General features: G+C 28.6%; 1 protein-coding gene across 7 annotated transcripts in view; it reads left to right on the top strand.

Moving 5' to 3' along the window:
* Positions 1 to 231: 231 nt before the first annotated feature.
* LOC129911311 (uncharacterized) overlaps positions 232 to 18,385 on the top strand; it is a 161,728-nt gene continuing 143,574 nt past the window's right edge. For 3 of the 7 annotated variants that reach the window (XM_055989063.1, XM_055989056.1, XM_055989064.1), the window contains exons 1-3: positions 232 to 726; positions 5,399 to 5,586; positions 5,913 to 6,243. The gene's annotated coding sequence lies outside the window, so the exon portion shown is untranslated. Of the gene's footprint in view, positions 727 to 5,398; positions 5,587 to 5,641; positions 6,244 to 18,385 lie in introns of those variants that run through there. The other 4 variants (XM_055989058.1, XM_055989059.1, XM_055989060.1 and 1 more) reach the window with 4 other exon arrangements.

Genomic DNA, 18,385 nt, shown 5'->3' with positions numbered 1-18,385 from the left:
AAAACAAAATATAACCGAACCAACTTTTTACGCAGCCACTTTTACATCACAGCTGTCTTTCAACCATTACCATAACCAACATTGTCAAAATGGCGCATGTCCCTACTCAAAAATTTCCCTTTATTTTTTCTTATAAATCCTCTCTCATTTTGTATTCGGAGTATGAAATCGGAATCTTTGGCAAAAAACTTCACACAGAAATCTATTGGGAAACGTTAGAAAGATAGCTGGAATTTGCGTCAGTCGAGTTATGGTTTTGAAAGCTTCCGCAAATCAAGGAGCTGCAACGCGTCGTTCTGCATCAGGTGTTGGTAAATGTGAAAAACGGTTATGGCTATGTTGCCTTTTAATATCCTTGTGTTTCCTGTTTGCTTTGTAATATAAATTGTGTGTCTATAAACGGGTTTTAGTTTTTCTGTTTTTCTTTCACATTCTTTCGTCCTTCGGAAAAAGGATTTGTGTTTTAAAACGAATAAAAAAAACGAAACAATTGTATATTCGCAGTGACCGTGAATTTTTTTTTTTATTGTCTTGTCTAAGTGTTGGGGAAACACAGGATATACGTTTATACGAACTCTCGACAAGAGTTTACCTACTCTCTGACGTCAACGAGACGCCCCGTGACGGTAGTTGTGATCTTGAAACGTTCGTTCACGTCGTGTCGTTTTTGTTTGGTAACATTTCGAAAGCAGAATTACCAACGACAGCAGCAGCATCAACGTATGGGTGGGTTTTCCAGTGTTTGTTTGGCAATAGTTGCATAATCCTGTCTTTCCTTTGTGCAAATGCAGTCAGCCTCACAGCATACAACATGTCGAGCTAATTGTCCTTGAAGCCTCAGCAAACACAAAAATTATCTTGCTTCGCTGAGTCAAAGCAAAAAGACTCTGCGAAACAGAAGCTTTTGTGTTTGACATTTATTTCACTCCTCTCGCTAACATGTATACCCCGAGCTAACTAATTTGTGTGTATTATATCCTTTGTTTGCGAAAAATCTCGCGTAAAAAAAATCCTAAAAAAAAAATTATATTTAACAAACACACCATATCCTTGTGTACGACCACAGGCAATGTCAGGAACGTGGTGTTTGTGTGTACTCTCAATGTGTACGCCTGAATGTAGGTCCTTTGGTGAAAATTAGCATGGGATTTGTGTCCTTGAACTAGTAATCATAGCAAGGAAAGAGCAAGTGAGAACACAACGTAATACAAAGAGAAAGAACGAGAGAAAAAAAAAAACTAAATGAAAAAAAAATGAAAAAAAAATGAAAAAAAATATGCATGTATAAATTTTAATCCTTTTTCTACCGAAACGAAAACCCCAACTGAATTTATACGCCTCGTATAAGCCAAAGTGAGTGAAGTAAAAGAAAAATAATAAAAAAAAAATTGAGAAAAAAAAATGAAAATGAAAAATGTGAAATTGAAAAGTTAAAATATTGTTCAAGGATACGTTTTGCCGTTCATCGCGTGTGTTTGCATGTGATCCTCTCACGTAAAAGGTCACAAGGTATTTTAATTAAAACACACACATTCACACTCATATATAAAAATTATGCTCTACTGTTTTGTGTGCAAGGATATACCTACTACAGAATGGATTGTTTAAAAAAAAATAAAGGGGTTTCACGGGGACGCCCGCCATGCAAACAACAATAAAGGATATTTTATGTGTCAGCAGTGAAAGTTTACTGAAGAAAGAGAATTCAAAAAGAAAGATACAACAAATGAACGTATAGAGTCCTGTAGTCGTTGTTGTAGTCACAGGATCTCACTCTGTGAATTGTGTTTCTGTTTGTCCTCTGACAGGATTTATATAGATATTTCTTCGTCGTCGTAGCATTTGGCTACTCCTGGTGTATGTTATGTAACTAGGATCTGTGTATGAGTGTCTGTTGTGATGTTTTTTTTTTTTTTCACTAAAAAAAAGAGAATATTTATCTGCCTTAAGCATTCTAACCCAATAACAATGGCAAACGAGATATCTGTTTAAAAAAATAAACTGGAGCTAGTGCTTAGGAAAGTTCTCGCTCGGCAGGACATAATTTCTGGGTGGGATTCTGTGCCAAGTGCAGGCTTTTCAGCGTTTCGAAACAAAAATAAAAAAGTTTATGAGTCCTGCCGTGTGCTACATTGTGGGTATAAGAGAGAACTCACCGGGAGTTTTGTTTCTAAAGAAGAAAAACTCGGCACAGATTTTTTTTTTTCTTGTGAAAAGTTGGTGCTCTGACTCCTATCGCATCATCAGCACCAGAGCTTCAAGCTCCTCTAAACAGCAACAGCAGCAGCCAACACAGCAGGACTAAGAGAAAAAAATAAAACAGTGTAAAGTGTTTTTTTTTTTTTCTGTGAATGTTTTGAATCTGTTTGATTTCGCGTGCGAGTTTTTCTTCTTATTCTTCTTTTTCTTCATTTTTCTTTATGTGTTTATATTCTTTTTTTTAAGAATATACACTCTACAAAAAATTAGGTTAAAAGTTCGACTAAGTGTGCGGTTGTTGTCGCGGTCCTTGCTTTCAAAATAAATAGTGCACAAGGTTTTCCTGTTTTTCTTTTTTATTTTTGTATAAATTTAAAAAGAATATTTAGTCCTGCCATTTTTATTCAAGCTATTTTTATACATTGCACAGAGCATCAGTGAGTGCGAATAATATGCTATGATGGCGAAAAAAATCACTTACATCAATGTGATGTAATTAGGAACAGAGTGAGCTGAATGTTTGTGTGTGTGTTTGTGTCTGAGTGTGAACTTAATGAAATTGACTTTCCACTTTGCTTTGATATACTGCAATTAATTATCGTTTTCATTCCAGAATGTCACTAGCGATGATGGTGGTTTTTTTGCTTTTTATATGATTATGGTGATAGTATGCATATAAGAGGATTTATTATGTTTGAAAGCAAATAGAGAGGAGGGATTTTGGTATTTATTTCAATTGCTTGCCCTTATCCTCCACCCGCCCTATCAATGAATTTGACAGTGTTATTTATTGGACTATACCAATATGAAAAATTTGTTATTTATGTTTATTGAGCAAATATGATAATGAGAATTGGCAATTATCACGTAATGTGTTGTCGAGAAGAGAAAATTTAATGGGCAATTTCAAGAGTTATATTTATGTTCTTGATTTCAAATTGAAGAATTTTATATCAATATTTGAATGATTTTAATGTCTTGGAAATGATGATAGATAAATTGAATTGATTTTATAAAGCAATTTGTAATTTTAGCATTTTCAACGATATTTTAGATGTTCATAAAAAAAAGTACGTATACACCATAGTGACCTGAACAAAAGTTGAATTTGTATAATTCCTTGAGGTCAATTTGGAGGAAACTCATTTATTCGTGGAATTTTCATGAATTTATTGTTTGCTAATAAATAGAGAATCACTTGATATGTATTAGTATAAATTAAAATGAAAAATTAAATTCTCAGCATTTTATTTTTAATGAATTCAAATCTTAAAAAAAATAAATCCAATTAATTGAAAGGGAATCAGCTATTTTTGTTGAACTTAAATGTAAGGAAGGGACTCTCAAAGTTTCTCCATTACTTCTAAAAAAACCAGAAATAATAAAATGTTGTAAAGGAAAAAATTTCTTAAAATGAGATTTTATGTTTATACTAGTTTTTTCTTTTATACTAGGTACTTTCTTTTTATACTTTTTTTTGCTTTGAAAAATTTATTGGATTGAAGATTTTAAAAATACCAAAATTTATAAAATAAGAAATACTATTTACTAATTTCTTTTTACCAAGGTTTAAAGTAGCTTGTTTTATTGTAAAAATTATTTGAAACAAAAAATAACTTTAAGTTTTTTTCTTTCTTTTCAAATTTCCATTATTTGGAAATTATTAAAAAATTATTTTAATAACGGTTTTGTTTTTTTGATAAAAATTCTTTATTCATTTTTATAAACAAAAAAAAAACCGACTCCCATGAAATATGGACTATGGTTTTTCTCATAGTTTCTATAGCAATAACTGAACGAAATTGAAATGGAAATTTCTTCCATATGACTAATTAAATTTCAACGAACTTTTGAATGCAAAATAATTTAAATATTTTTGATGTAGGTAAACCAAAACTAAAATTCGAGAAAAAAAAAGAATTTTTCGGATTAAAAAAAATTAATTTTTTTAAATAACTAAATGTTCGAAACCTGGCTCTTAAATTTTTAAAAATTTTGTTTAAGGTGTTCTTTAATAATAACTTCAATATGGCATACCTTCTTTATAGGATACAAAATTTAAATTATTTATGAAAAAAAAAATATTACTTTTCCTTAAACGGCTTAAATGGTTTTGAAAATTTGTATTAAAAATAGATCTAATATCATACTTTTTTTTAGCTCAAATTCACTTAAGATGTTATTATTTCGGTTAAAGATTGAGTTTTGTTTTGTTTTGTTTTGTTTTTTAATTTATTTTATTTTTTTGATGCATACTTTCCTATTTTTTATATAAAAAGTTTCCAATTTGTTTTTTTTTTTTTTTTTTTGTAGCAAATTAAAAAAATTTTTTAAAAATACATTTTTGGATTTAAAAATTAAAATTTAAAAAAATATAATGTAATGAAGTTCATAATATTTACGAAAAGGGAGTTCTGGACAAAACCAGGACAAAAAATCTGATATAAGATACCGCATATATACGTCAATCAGCTTAATTATTTTTAGAAATCATTAAATAAACAAAATTAAATTAAATTCAGAAAAAAGGTATTTGAGTTTGATAAATTAATTAGCATTATCCATTCAATTTTTGTTTTCTAAAAAATTCTTTCCTACATAAGAAAATCAAATTCAAAAACATTTGAGAAACTGGCTTACAGCAAATAATAGCGATCCAGTCATGCATTTGTTAAATACAAGAGATTTCTTTTACTATGTAACAGAATCAGAAGCATCCATTCGTGTTTCTTTTTTTGTTTTTTTTTTTTTAATAAACCATTATATGAAAAAAGTACAGAAGTGAAAGCAAAATTTAAAAATTCATTTTCATCCTTCCTCATTTCCTTTTGAATTGAACATAATACTATGAATCCTAACAAACAACTGATATAATGCATATTTAATTTGCATTTAACTGCACTTTGGCTGCTTAATTGCCAGAACAAAACTATAATTTAAAACACATGTCAACTCATTAATTTCATATTAATTGTAGGTATACAAATGTGATTGATCAGCAAAAGCTAATCACGCATTACCTATAAAAAAAAATATTTAAATTGAATTTAAATATAAAACTAAATGAACAACAAATATTCTTTTTTATTTAATTAACCACAAATAAATATTGAAATGTTACTCCCCCAATGCATATTATCACCATGATTATTTTTTTTTAAATAATTTATTCAAATTAATTTTATTTCCTTTCCTGCAGATGTTAATATTCTACACCAAAAATATATATAAATAAATAAAAACGAAATTAAATTATAATTTAATTCAAAATCCAAAAAAAAAACACAAGTGTTCACATAAACTTAACAAAAACAAAAAATAAATAAGAATTAATAAGCATTAATATTTAATCCACACTGCCTCAACCAAAAGCAATTCAAATTAAATGTGCGTAAATAGTGTAGAACGTTTAAACTTAATTAAACATTTATAGAATAAATAAAATATAAAACAAAACAAAAAAAAAAATATTTTGATGTGTATTCAGTTTAAATAATTCAAAAATAATAATAATCATAATAAATTTAGTGAAAATAGAATAATATTAATAAAATTTAAAAATCAAGAAAAAAAAAACAATCACAGATTATCCAATTAATTTAAATTAAATAAAAAAAAGAAAAAAACAACAACAAAACAAAATAACAAATAAAGTAATTCAATTTAGTGTATTAGTATCTGTATAATGAAAAACGGTACACGTACACAAACAGATTATGGGACTCACGTAATCGCATCGATAGCAATCGAAGGGGATTTTGATCGACTCCGATAGAAAAAGAATCAAGTGAAGAGTTAAATCGAAAGCCGGTTGGTTTTTCTCGCTTATAAATTTTCTTTTTTTTTCTCATTTTGTGAAGTACTTTCCCTCCCCCGGCCCCCTATTGAATCAACAACAACACATACTCGCCCCCTAAATCGATCGTTAGGAAAAAATACCAAGAGAGAAAAACCTTGTCATTGGATTATTGAGATTCAGGTGGCAGAGGAGGAGGATTAAAGCAGATTGGAACGCGAAGGACGACGACCAACAACAAAAAGAAGGTATGAGTGAGTATACGAGTCAAATCGATTTTTCTTTTTCTTTTTTTTTTTGTATTTTTTATAAACACTCATCCATTTGTCCTACATAAAGTTGAATTAGAATTTAAATTTAGTTCAGTTTTTATGTTGGTGTACTGGCATTCCCTGTGTTTTTTTGTCGGGAATTGGTTGGTTGTGAGGAAAAAGAAAACTTTGATATCACTTTCATCATCCAAGTAATGGTTGCAGCAACCACACACAGAACTACTACAACCAGGATTATCCGAGAATAATGAGTTCTTTTTTCTTTTTGATGCCTCCCCGTGCATAATAATTCAGGAATATAGTATAGGCAAACCCTTAAGGAATTTCCCAAGAGTAAGTACGCGAACGTCTGTGTTATGAGAAAAAACTTAGTTTTTTTCAGTACTGTTTTTTTTTTCATTCGCGATTTTAGAGTTTTTTTTTGTGTAACTTTTTTTTTGTATAAGGAATTACTCGAGAGTAGAGTGTTTATGCTCGATGTGAGCATTTGCACTTTAGGGCACACACAAGCCAAAGCTCTACACACCAACTTTCGATGAAGGAAAATAAGCAAACATATGGAGCATGTTTGTTTAGCGGCAGTTGAAGAGGGATTTGAGTTAGAGAAAAAAATTACAAATTCAAGAGGTTTTTTTTGTGCTTAAAATTTAAAGAAAATGTATAGTTTTTTTAGAAAAGCATCTCATTTTAAACCCACTTTAAATAAGATTGAAAGAAGTTTCAAGATTCAAAATTTTTACCAATTTATTCATGAATCTTAGTTTTAATTTATTGACTTTAACTCTCGTGAATACATAAAATTGTTAAATTCTGAAAACTCAAGAAACCTATCATTAAACTAATTTTTCCTCAAAAGAGGAAACACTTTTTGATTTTGGACACATGCTATCGTCTTACATTATGGGTTTTTCTACATACTGGTTGGTTATTCGAAATAAGGATTGATTTTAAAGGGCTGTAAAAAAGGTGCGATTTTTAAAGAAAATTTTTAATTGAAAGAAAAGTGGTAGCAAAAACTTCTTAAATATGTTATTAGCCAGGAGTTTAAGAGTAAATTGTAAGTATTTTTTTAAGTTTTTGTCAAAATTTTAAAGCATTGTCCCGCTAAGCAATTATTATTATATTTTAAGTTGAAATCTTGCTAGTAACTTCAAAGGCATGCTACATACCCAACATTTTTTTCGTTGCGGAATAATTTTATAAAGATGTGTACTCAATTTTAAGTTGAACTTATCAAAACTGTACGAGCACGTACAGAGATTTACTGTAGAGATGCCATTTTGTAATGTTTCTGTAAATTTTTTTTTGTAAATACACTTAAATTCCTGCGATGTTATAACACAGAAGAAAGAATATTTCAATTAAATAGAAATCCTAAAAACGCCTAGTATCTATACCAGTGGTCTAACCCTTTTGATAGCTTTCTTACCCTAAAGACACGTGAATTGCATTTGTCCTGGATGACCATGTTCATCATATTCGAAAGCAAAAATTTTGTAAAAAAATGTTGGATAATTAATTTGGTTTATATTTTTTCATGGCTCTAGAACTTTTTTCGGTCTCACTATTTTATGGAGAATCATATATGATATTGATATAGAATTTTCCGAGGAATTCGAATATTGTATTCACAATTCCAAAAAAATGTATTTTCACCCTTATAAAGACACTTTTCATTTTTGTCCTGTTAAATTCGCACCCGTGTGCCGACAAAGGGTTAAGTACTTGACTTATTTACAAAATTTTATGGAGAATTTTTCGAGATTATGAAATAAAAATGAATGTTTTGGTTTTCCATTCAGAAATTTCAATCCTTTTCGAAAAAAATGTATCTTGAATATAATTTAATGCTCGACTTATTTGAATTAAATGACACATTTTCCAAAAAAAATCCGAAATTTTCCAATAAATTTTTGAGAAAAACGAAATTCAAGTTGGCAGACCGTGGATTTAAGTTGAAAACAAAAAAAAATTACTGGCAAATTTCGGAAAAATCTTATAAAAATAAGAGATTACGCTAGTTTACAAAAAAAAAAAAATTTTGCCATTATACTTTCGTATAGATTTAAACCCTGAAAACTCGAAAATCTTATCAAAAAAATGTTTATGTATAGGTTTTCGAGATATGAATTTGAATTTAAAAGCTGAATAAATAAGCAAGAAACGCCAGTATAACTTTTTTGGATCACTCAAGTTGTTTTAGTGCAATGTATCAAAAAACTTTTAAAAATCGATATTTTAAAGAAAATTTTTGACAAAAAAATTTATTACTGATAGAAAAATTCAAAGTCTATCGAATCCTCGCAGTTTTAGATTTTGTATGTGTAAAAGATAAAAAAAATACTTTTCTTCAAAATCTTTGCACAAGTTTTAAAAATATTATTATTTTCATAACGATCAAGATTTTCGACTCCTTTTCCGAGTTTTTGCCTATAACTAGAAAAGCCAGCTGAATTTGAAAATTTTTGTACATACATTTTCTATCGATTTGGACTCTTTTTAAAAATTTAAAAATTAAAATGTTGTAAAAACTTAAGAAAGACTGTTAAAAAAAAAAAAAAACAGAAAAAACGACATTTTTGATGTTTATTTTTAAGCTTTAAGCTTTAGGTAAAGGTATTGAACATGTGCAGGAAAGAAAAGATACTTTATCTTTTAAAACGAAAGCCACAAAAATTGAATATGGCTAAAAATTGGTTAAGTTATGGACTTTCAAAATCTTATGTTTTTTTGGTCTTTTTGAACTATTTTTCCTAAACAAATTAACAGATTTTTATTTTAACTCTCGCAACAAAATGGTTTTCAATTAATGAATCAATTGGGTATTTTCGTTTCTACAAGTGCTTCATAAAACAGGTTAAAAAAAATTAAAGATAAATCTTAATTTATTAAGAATTTAAAAATGCATGCTTGGATTTTTTGATTGTGAAAATTGGAAATGCTTCTTATTTTAAAGAATTTTTTTATGAAATAGTGTGATCAATGTATTCAAATAAAAATTAATATAATTTAACAAAATTCAAAACAAAGACAAAATTCATAAGTTCTTATGCTTCTTAAAAAAACCCCTGAAGCCTATTTGCTTGCAATTTTTACTTTTAAAAAAGCTTTAAGTAAAAAAAACTCCTACTTTCCACTTGATTTAAACAAACAAATAAACATAAAAAACTCACCGGATATTTCCAATAAAACCCAAACCTCTTTTCAAATCAATTTCCAGGAAAAAATTCGATTTTCAAAAAATAAATAAAAATTTTCCGAAATAAAAAAAAATATTAATGAAATTTTCTTCAATATTGACTTAAACCAACACGAAATGTATAGTAGGCGGTGTTATTCGAACAAACAGCTTTAGGTTGTGCATACCCTACACCCCATATTTCTATTGCTTTTCTTTGGTTATCTTTGTTGGACCCTAAAAACGAGATTTTCAGTTCTACCAACGAACGTTCCCATTGTGTTGTGTGTTTTTTGCAACAACCTCTCTATCGTCTATTTTCTATTTCTAACTGCAAACAACATGTAGGCGACTTCTTTCTCAAATGTAAACATCCCTTTTTCATATGAATTTGTGTCACATCCGGATTTGAATAAGAAATTCCCGAAGCATCAGTGTTTTCCAACTCGAACTCAACTCGACTTGGGTTCGGGTTTCTCTTCTCTCTCTCTCTAAAAACACAAATCGATGACACAAATTGAATTCAGTTGTTTATTGCTTGTATAAGTTTTCTAAGTATTGATTCTGTTCGACATCCGCATTAACTTCTTCCATCATATCTCTGTGTCCAATGTCCTGTTTTACTAGATATCTGAATGTTCTGATGGAGTCATGTTTTAAGAGCATCGAGAGGACACATACACGTATCGAGTCCGTTCAACTAAGGGTCGATTGGGTTCGTGTCCAGTTCAAGTTTTGCTCTGCTACTATCGCATCATTAAACTAACAAATGCGGGTATAGTGTGAAAGTAGTAAATGAAATTTACAGTCCCCGATGCATTAGCAGAGATATAAAGTCTGGACAAAACGGACATTGAACTTGCCATTCTGCTGTCTATTGAATATCCCGAATTTGATGTTCCATGTGTACTTAGAAAAGGATCCATTTGTAGGGAGATATACGAATTTTATTACGATATTACTTGTATTTCAATGTAAAAGCCAGGTTCTCATGATATTTCTATCTCTATCTCTCAAATTCTCTAAGCCATGATATCTGTTGTCTAAACAATTTTGATAAGTTGAGTCCAAAATGGGGAACATCTTTACCCAAGAATACGGATTTTGGGAAGAAATTCTATTCAGTCTTCTGGATTATACACATTCAGTCACACACACAGACAAAAATATAAAGTCTAATGAATCTCTACGGAGGATGTTCTGTTGTTGAATGAATACAAAAACATCATTTCTATGTGACAATCATGGTAATTTGAGATAAGTAACATTTTCTATGCCAAAGACTATGGATTTGATTGAAAATGTTTTGTAGAAGATCTGAATACAAAACGAGAAGAATTCTTCTTGTTTTTGTTGTTGTTGTATTTGGTTTTATTCAGCGACAACAAACGTAACAAGAAGATAATTCGATTGGTTAATAAAATATTTGTGCATGTTTGTGTGTGTGTGTATTGTTTGAATTTGTGTTATGTGAAGGGTAAAGAGGCGTAAGATTGAGTTACGTTTATAGCCCCAAGGGAGACGACTTTAACTGATTGTGACAGGAAATCTTTTCAAGCGAATTTGTTAGGTTTTTTTTTTTTTGTTATTATTTTGTCTGAAAATGACAATTTTTTTGGAAGGTGGGTGGGTTGAAGATGATTGGAAAGAAATTTATTACGTCTTCAATTTGTGTTGGTGTTTCTTAAAGATTTAATGATTTAATCAATTTTTTAAAGAATTAAATTGTATAATGTTAAATAAATCTTTAACTTAAATGATCTATTAGAATTTTGAAACTGGGAAGAAATGGATCATCAAATTTTTGGGAATTTAATTTGTGAAAATTAGTAAAATAGTTTTTATGCGTGATTAATCCTATTTGATGAAATTGATCAATTTTTTTTTTAAATAAAACTGTTATCCAAATACAACGTGGCATTTAGGTTTTGACTCAGAAAGCATTTTTATTCGTGGACATTTTTGGAAGAAATATCCTTACGCAAATACCCATAGTCAAAACGAATACTATTCGGGGTTTTGTCACCACCGATAGTCAAAAAAGTGCATCAATAATGCATTTTTAGGAACAGCTTTTTAATTTAAGTGAATTCTAATTGTTCTTTTTGTTTTTTTTTTTTTTTTAAGAAAACCAACACTCCCTGTTCATAAATGATAGGTTTAGATAAAAATATATTATACAGGGTGTCCCACAGTCACCGCCCCAAATAAAAACCATGGATTCCTGAGGTCATTTTAAGTCGAAAAACTTAAGAGGTAATTTTCTCGTTTTCGTCCCGTTTTCGAGTTACCACGGTTTTTATGATTTTTTTCTACCTTGTCCTTTAACTGGCCTTATCTTTGCCAAACTAGTTTGATTTGAAAGATTTTTTTTACGACCAATCAAGAATTTATTACAGTTTTAGTTTGTCTCAAAACTTTTTTTCCTGCGGACAACCGTTTCTCCACAATTTTGCATCAAACACAATTTTCTTCGTTTTTAAGTTGTTTTTTACACTTTCATATCATTTAAGTCAAAAAAACACGTTAATGAGTATTAATTTTTTGTGCTTTTTATTAAAGCCCCGTTTATTTTCATAAAGAAAATAAGTTTTATTTCATAAAAAAGGCTACTGAAAGTAATTAAAAAAAAAAAAAACAAACTGAGTGAATTAAAAAAAATAATAATTTTTAAATAAAAAATTAATTTAAATGAATTAAAAACTTTCTCTGAGCTATTGTGGTTAAGAAAAGAACAAATAGATAAAGCTCAGAAAAAGTTTTAATTCATTTAAATTAATTTTTTATTTAAAAATTATTATTTTTTTTAATTCACTCAGTTTTTTTTTTTTTTTTTAATTACTTTCAGTAGCCTTTTTTATGAAATAAAACTTATTTTCTTTATGAAAATAAACGGGGCTTTAATAAAAAGCACAAAAAATTAATACTCATTAACGTGTTTTTTTGACTTAAATGATATGAAAGTGTAAAAAACAACTTAAAAAACGAAGAAAATTGTGTTTGATGCAAAATTGTGGAGAAACGGTTGTCCGCAGGAAAAAAAGTTTTGAGACAAACTAAAACTGTAATAAATTCTTGATTGGTCGTAAAAAAAATCTTTCAAATCAAACGTAGTTTGGCAAAGATAAGGCCAGTTAAAGGACAAGAGAGCAAAAATCATAAAAACCTTGGTAACTCGAAAACGGGACGAAAACGAGAAAATTACCTCTTAAGTTTTTCGACTTAAAATGACCTCAGGAATCCATGGTTTTTATTTGGGGTGGTGACTGTGGGACACCCTGTATATACATAAAATATTTCGATTGTAGTTTTTGGATCCTGTACAGAGGGGTTTTTGAAATTAATTTTTTTGGACCAAAAATAACGGTACCAATTTTGGAAAAGTTTAATTTTTTCAAAAATGGCTCCTATGATTTTTATTAAAAAAATTAAGTATTAGTTTTTAAATGAGGTACATACATCATTTATTGCAAAAAGTTTTTTTTTTCAAAGTTTTGATTTAAAAGTTTCTACAAAATAGCAAACCAAATTTATTAAAATTTTTTGTCAAAAAACTATAAAAAAATAGTTTTTTTTAAACAGCTCTAACGATTTTAAATTTTTTTTTCTAAAAATGCAAATTTTTAAAATATTAAACTGCATATTGTTTTGGAACTCAATTTCATCTTTTAAAAAGTTGTTTTTTACATTTATAGAACGAATTTTAAATTTTTTTTTATACATTTACCAAATTTTTATATAAAAAGTTTTTAGTTCTAAGAGCAAGTTCGTGAGACCCAGTCGTGCATTATATTTCATACCAATTTAGCTTAGTTTGTAACTTTTAGCTTGTTTTAAAAAAGAAAATTATAATGAAACAATTATTCTGGTTGCCATTTTGAAGCCGCATTTTGAATTAAATAAAAGATAGCACCTTTTTGGTCATTTTCATACCTACTAATATTTTTCAGTGCACCAAATTTATCTACTACACATTTTCTTCAAGAAATGGCCATGCAAACGATTTTGGACGCCATAAAGCATGAAAAGCACCACTGTGAATTTGATTTTTTCGCATCCCTCTTTTGAATAGGCCAAAAAAGACTTTTTAACGAACAAAAAAAAAACCAGAACTTTTTACTGCTATATAAAAGAGTAATTTTATTTTTTTAAATAAGAGTTTCTGGTGTTAAAATTTTTAAAACTGCGTTTTGTGTTTTATTAAATATAGTTCACTTTGGTTTTAGCAAAAAGAGTTTCTAATAATTCTCTGGCAACCAGTGAAAGTGAATAAATTACTATCTTCCTACAAAAAAACTTTTTTTTTGCCTAGCTGACAAATAAAAACCTTTTACATAATTAAACCTATTTTAAAACAAATAAATGAAAAAATAGTAAAAGCCTTACCTTAAAATGTCCTAAATCATCATCATGCACCTACTTTGATTGTTTCCTTATTTATACAAACAAACATACAAAGTTTTCGTTCCAATAACACTATGTATATATATGTAATCCAAAATGGACACAAAAGTCAAATAGAATACAAAAAAATAAAACAGAAAACAAAATAAAGGTTGAAAACAATCCGTCCACGGATAGATCCCTTGATAGCCAGATTTAAACAAAAAAAAATATATATGTAAAGAATGTGAATATATAAAAAAAAAACTAGACCATAAAAAGGGAGATGGTACATCAACAACAACCAACAACAACAAAAAAAAGAAGGAAGTAAAAAACACCTCTTTATACCTTAACATTCCCCTCGGGCAGCTTTTTCATCGTCATTATTATTTAGGTCTGCCTGTAACCATCGCCAACGATCTATCTAACCATCGAAGCTAAACTAATGCAGGCTTTCTTTCTTTTTTTTTTTGTATTTTTTTTTGTATTCAAAACCAACTACGTACTCCCACACTATCACATGACCGGACTAAGTGGGAAAAAAAGAGTTGAATGTAATGAAGTTTTATTAGTTTTGTAAGCTGTCATTTTTTGATGTATTCAATTTAGCTTTTTGTTATAAAACGAAAAGTGACTTTACGTTACGTAACTTTACCTAACGTAACGTAAAAATACGTAACGTAACGCAATCGAAAATTCTCTTTTCTATTCCTAATCAGGTATTAGAAAATTTAGCTAGACTTAAACACTATGTTTATGGGTTCTAGAAGTGAAATTACAGTGCAAACTTATATTAACCTCGATCCAACTCAAAGTCCAGCACTGCTATTCCCCAAAAAACTATTCCAAATTCCACATTTCTATATAAAAATCCCCCAACTCCATACACCAAAAGCACAAAAACTGTTCAGTTGGTATATATTGAAGTCGGCTTGTTCTCTAAATGAAAACCAGAATCCGTGGATTTCAGTAAATAACTCCGAATGTATTTCATAATTTTAAAATAGTTGTTCAGTTGTTTTTTTATACATATTTAGTTTTGTTTTTGGTTGAAATAGTTTTTTTTGTTTATTTTTTTTTGGAATTCTCTTTGTTTTCTATTTTTTTTTTTTTTTGATTGTTCGGTGTTTTATTTTTCACTACAAAATGAATGAGAACGTGGTGAAGCGCGGGTGGACTTTTTACCACATAGTTTGTTTTAGAGTTTTCGTTCCTTCTCTACCGCCGCCATGTGGCGATGGGTTCTAAAACAAAAAAAAACAAAAAAAAAAAAATAATAAAAAAAAAAACACATTGGTTAACTCAAACGTATATTTCATTTTAGCATTTGCATTTGCTGAGATTAGTTAAACAACAAAAAAATAAAACACATGTAGCATAGAATAAGAGTTGGGGGTTGTTATGAAATAGGAAGTTTTTTGACACCATTATATTTTTTTCCTATTCAATGATGTACTGTTTTTAGATTTTGTTTTATTTTTATGTCACATGTTATAGACGTCAAAGTTCATTTACCTCGAATTTTGTTTGTTTGTTTTGGGAAGGCAAGGTTTATAATAGACGAGTAGATTTAAATATGTATTAACTTTTTTAATATTTGTTGGGGTCTTTAATATTTTATTGGAATTTCGGTAAAATGTAAATTTTAGCAAAAAGTTCTTTAAACTTACCAAAACTTAATCTGACACAAAATCCAAAAGGGTGCGTTTAAGTAAAAAAAATAAAACAGAAACCTTCCCTTTAAAAGTGAAAAGTTAATTAACAACTTTTAGAATCTGCCCATGCAATCTCTCAACTCTATCCCTTCTAACTCTCAACAACAAACATCGACCTTAAAACAAAATGCCGGAAGTATTATTCTTGAACTTTATTTCTATTTTTTTTTTTTTTGCTTCTTCTTTGCTTACTGTAACGTACATAAATAAACTTTAGGGAAATTAGCAAAAATAAACAAATTGTATGCTTTTGGGATTTGTTGAGCGAGACATTTCTATGTTACACGAAGGGAGTGAAATTGTTTATGAAAAACGAAAAAGTAATATTCAAATGTACCTTTAAGCTAAATGAATAGGAAAAAAAAATAAACTTCGTTAACACTTCCTTTGAAACTTTTGTGTGTGTTAAAGGAATGAAAATCCGGTTTAGATGATGAAAAAAGATTAAAGGAGTAACATTTTCACATGAATGTTTTTGATTGGTATCCATTTTTGTTACTTAAAAAAAAAAATTCTTTTTTATTTAAGTAACGTAGGTAGAATGGTGAGGTCATTCGTAAGGAAGGGACTCCTCCGGCCATAAACCCAGAGGCGTTTTTTTTTTTATATTAATTATATTTCATAATGATTCAACAATTTGTCTGCAAATTTATGCGAAAAAGAATAAAAAATGTACCTCGTCAAGCCACTCATCTAAGTTAAAAATAAAAAATTTCATCCACTTTACCAGTTTATAAAGAACCTTATTTTTACCCCCTTAAATTGTTTACAAGCCTTTTTCTTCAAGATTCTACCAGAAATTAAGAAGCTCTTATATTTTTATATGAAATAATCTGCTTGGATTCATATTTTTTAAGTTAACATTTGTGCTTACTTATTTGCACGTCAGTTTTCCCATGGTGTGACACGGGTGTAACAAGTTAATACTAAGTTTTGCAAATCATTTTATCATTTTTTAAATAAAACTCGACTATTTATAAAATAAATGATGTTTTTCGTAAAAAAATAGAAATATAATTGGTCTAGTACAAATATCCATTTATAATATATTTTGTTACGGGTGTGACGTTTTTATATTAAGATCTGTTTTGAATGGTTTAATAAATCTGTGTAAAAGAATCAAAATTTTTTCCTTAAAGTTTTTACATTGGTATGGCATTGCGGGCGTGACATATCAATTTGTGTTTAAAAGCTTTTTTTCTCATTTGTAACAGGAATTAAAGAGCTCTTGAAATCGTTTTTATATTTAATCATGGATAAGATTCAGATTTCCTAATAGTTTTCATTTCAGCTTACTTATTTGCATGAGAGTTTTTCCATGGTTAAACACGGGGGTGACACTCGAATTATATATAAAATCTATGATGTTCTTCTAATTAAAAAAATTAAAATATGTGTATTTCTTAAATCCATTCTAATTTTATTAATCATGTTTCGGGTGTGATATTGAAAACCATGTATTTGAAAGTTTAAATGATCATCTTCAGATCTGAAGTATCCAAGTTTCATATTTTCATGGAATGCGTTTTTTTTTAAGTGTCACAAAATTACTGAATATTCAAATTAAATGCTTAATTGTATGTAGATCAGCAAATATTAAATATGAAGTAAGCTATCTATTTCGCTATTTTTTTTTATTTATTTGAGCATTACATCTTCACCTGAACAACGTGTTAAACTCAGAAACGACTAACTTGCGTATTTGACACCAAAAAATGACAATACATGCATTTACATATATGCCAGTTAAAAACCAAGTTCCTCCTCTAACCGTGGCAGTTTAAAATCTTTTTAACACCTTTTTTTGTTTGTGTTGAAAGCAACATAGACTTAATAACCTCCTTTCAACAATTGAAAATGAGCCCTAAAATGTGTCAAGTGAGTTAGTGAGTTTTGTTGAGCTAGTGACTTCATGTGCTCGTGACACAAAGCCATTTAAAACACATAATTGTCATTATCATTATGAAGCTTTGTTTTCCAAAAGCAGAGCAACAAAAAAGTATAAATATTTTATTCTGTCACTATATACAGGCATTAACAACGTTCTATTTAAAAAATAAAAACAACCCCCTAAGACCGACTTTCTTTACACATCATGATGGTTGAAAAGAAAAAAAAAAGAAGAAGAAAAAAAAATACAAACACTCTAAAAGCAGTTCTCTTTCAACATAAAACTCTATGCCATCATTTCTATATAACCTAACCATAAGTATTCACCATAAGTAGGCAAACCAACCAACTACCAACCAACCCTCGCCTCTTATCATCATATTCCCCTGGAGCAAAAGCTGCCTATTAGCCTAATTTGATGTAATTTTATTGCTCAAAAAAGTTATTTATTTTTTTTTTTGTTTTTTTTTTCATCTTTTCTGTGTATTTTCATATTTTTAATTTCAAAACAATTTTCAAAAGCCACAGAAATATGTTGGGTAATGTCATGAATAGGAATATAGATACCTTAGCAAAAAAAATTAATGGAAGACTATCTTATAGTTTGTGTGTGGGCTAAAGTACATTTTGTGTAATTTATATATTAAAGCTTCTTTGTTTACTTGAATTCCTAAAAATGTTAAAAATAAACAGAACGACGAAAAATAAAAGGAAATAGATAAAGAATCTTTAAAAATAAAAAAAAAAATTAAAAACAGCAGCCTTTATACATAAATATTCTGGCATCCTTTCGTCTCAAGAGCAAACTTTGAGTGTGTTTATTTTTCATTTTTAGTTCAAAAACCTTTTAAATTAAAAATTAAAAACAATTTGAAAAATGAAAAATAATCTTTAATTAAAACTTTATAATTTAAAAATTTAATAATAGGTGTGTTTTTTTGTTTATCTA

The sequence above is a fragment of the Episyrphus balteatus genome, chromosome 2, assembly GCF_945859705.1.
Source record: "Episyrphus balteatus chromosome 2, idEpiBalt1.1, whole genome shotgun sequence".
Lineage (NCBI taxonomy): Eukaryota > Metazoa > Arthropoda > Insecta > Diptera > Syrphidae > Episyrphus > Episyrphus balteatus.
This window is presented reverse-complemented; position numbering and strand designations above follow the sequence as displayed.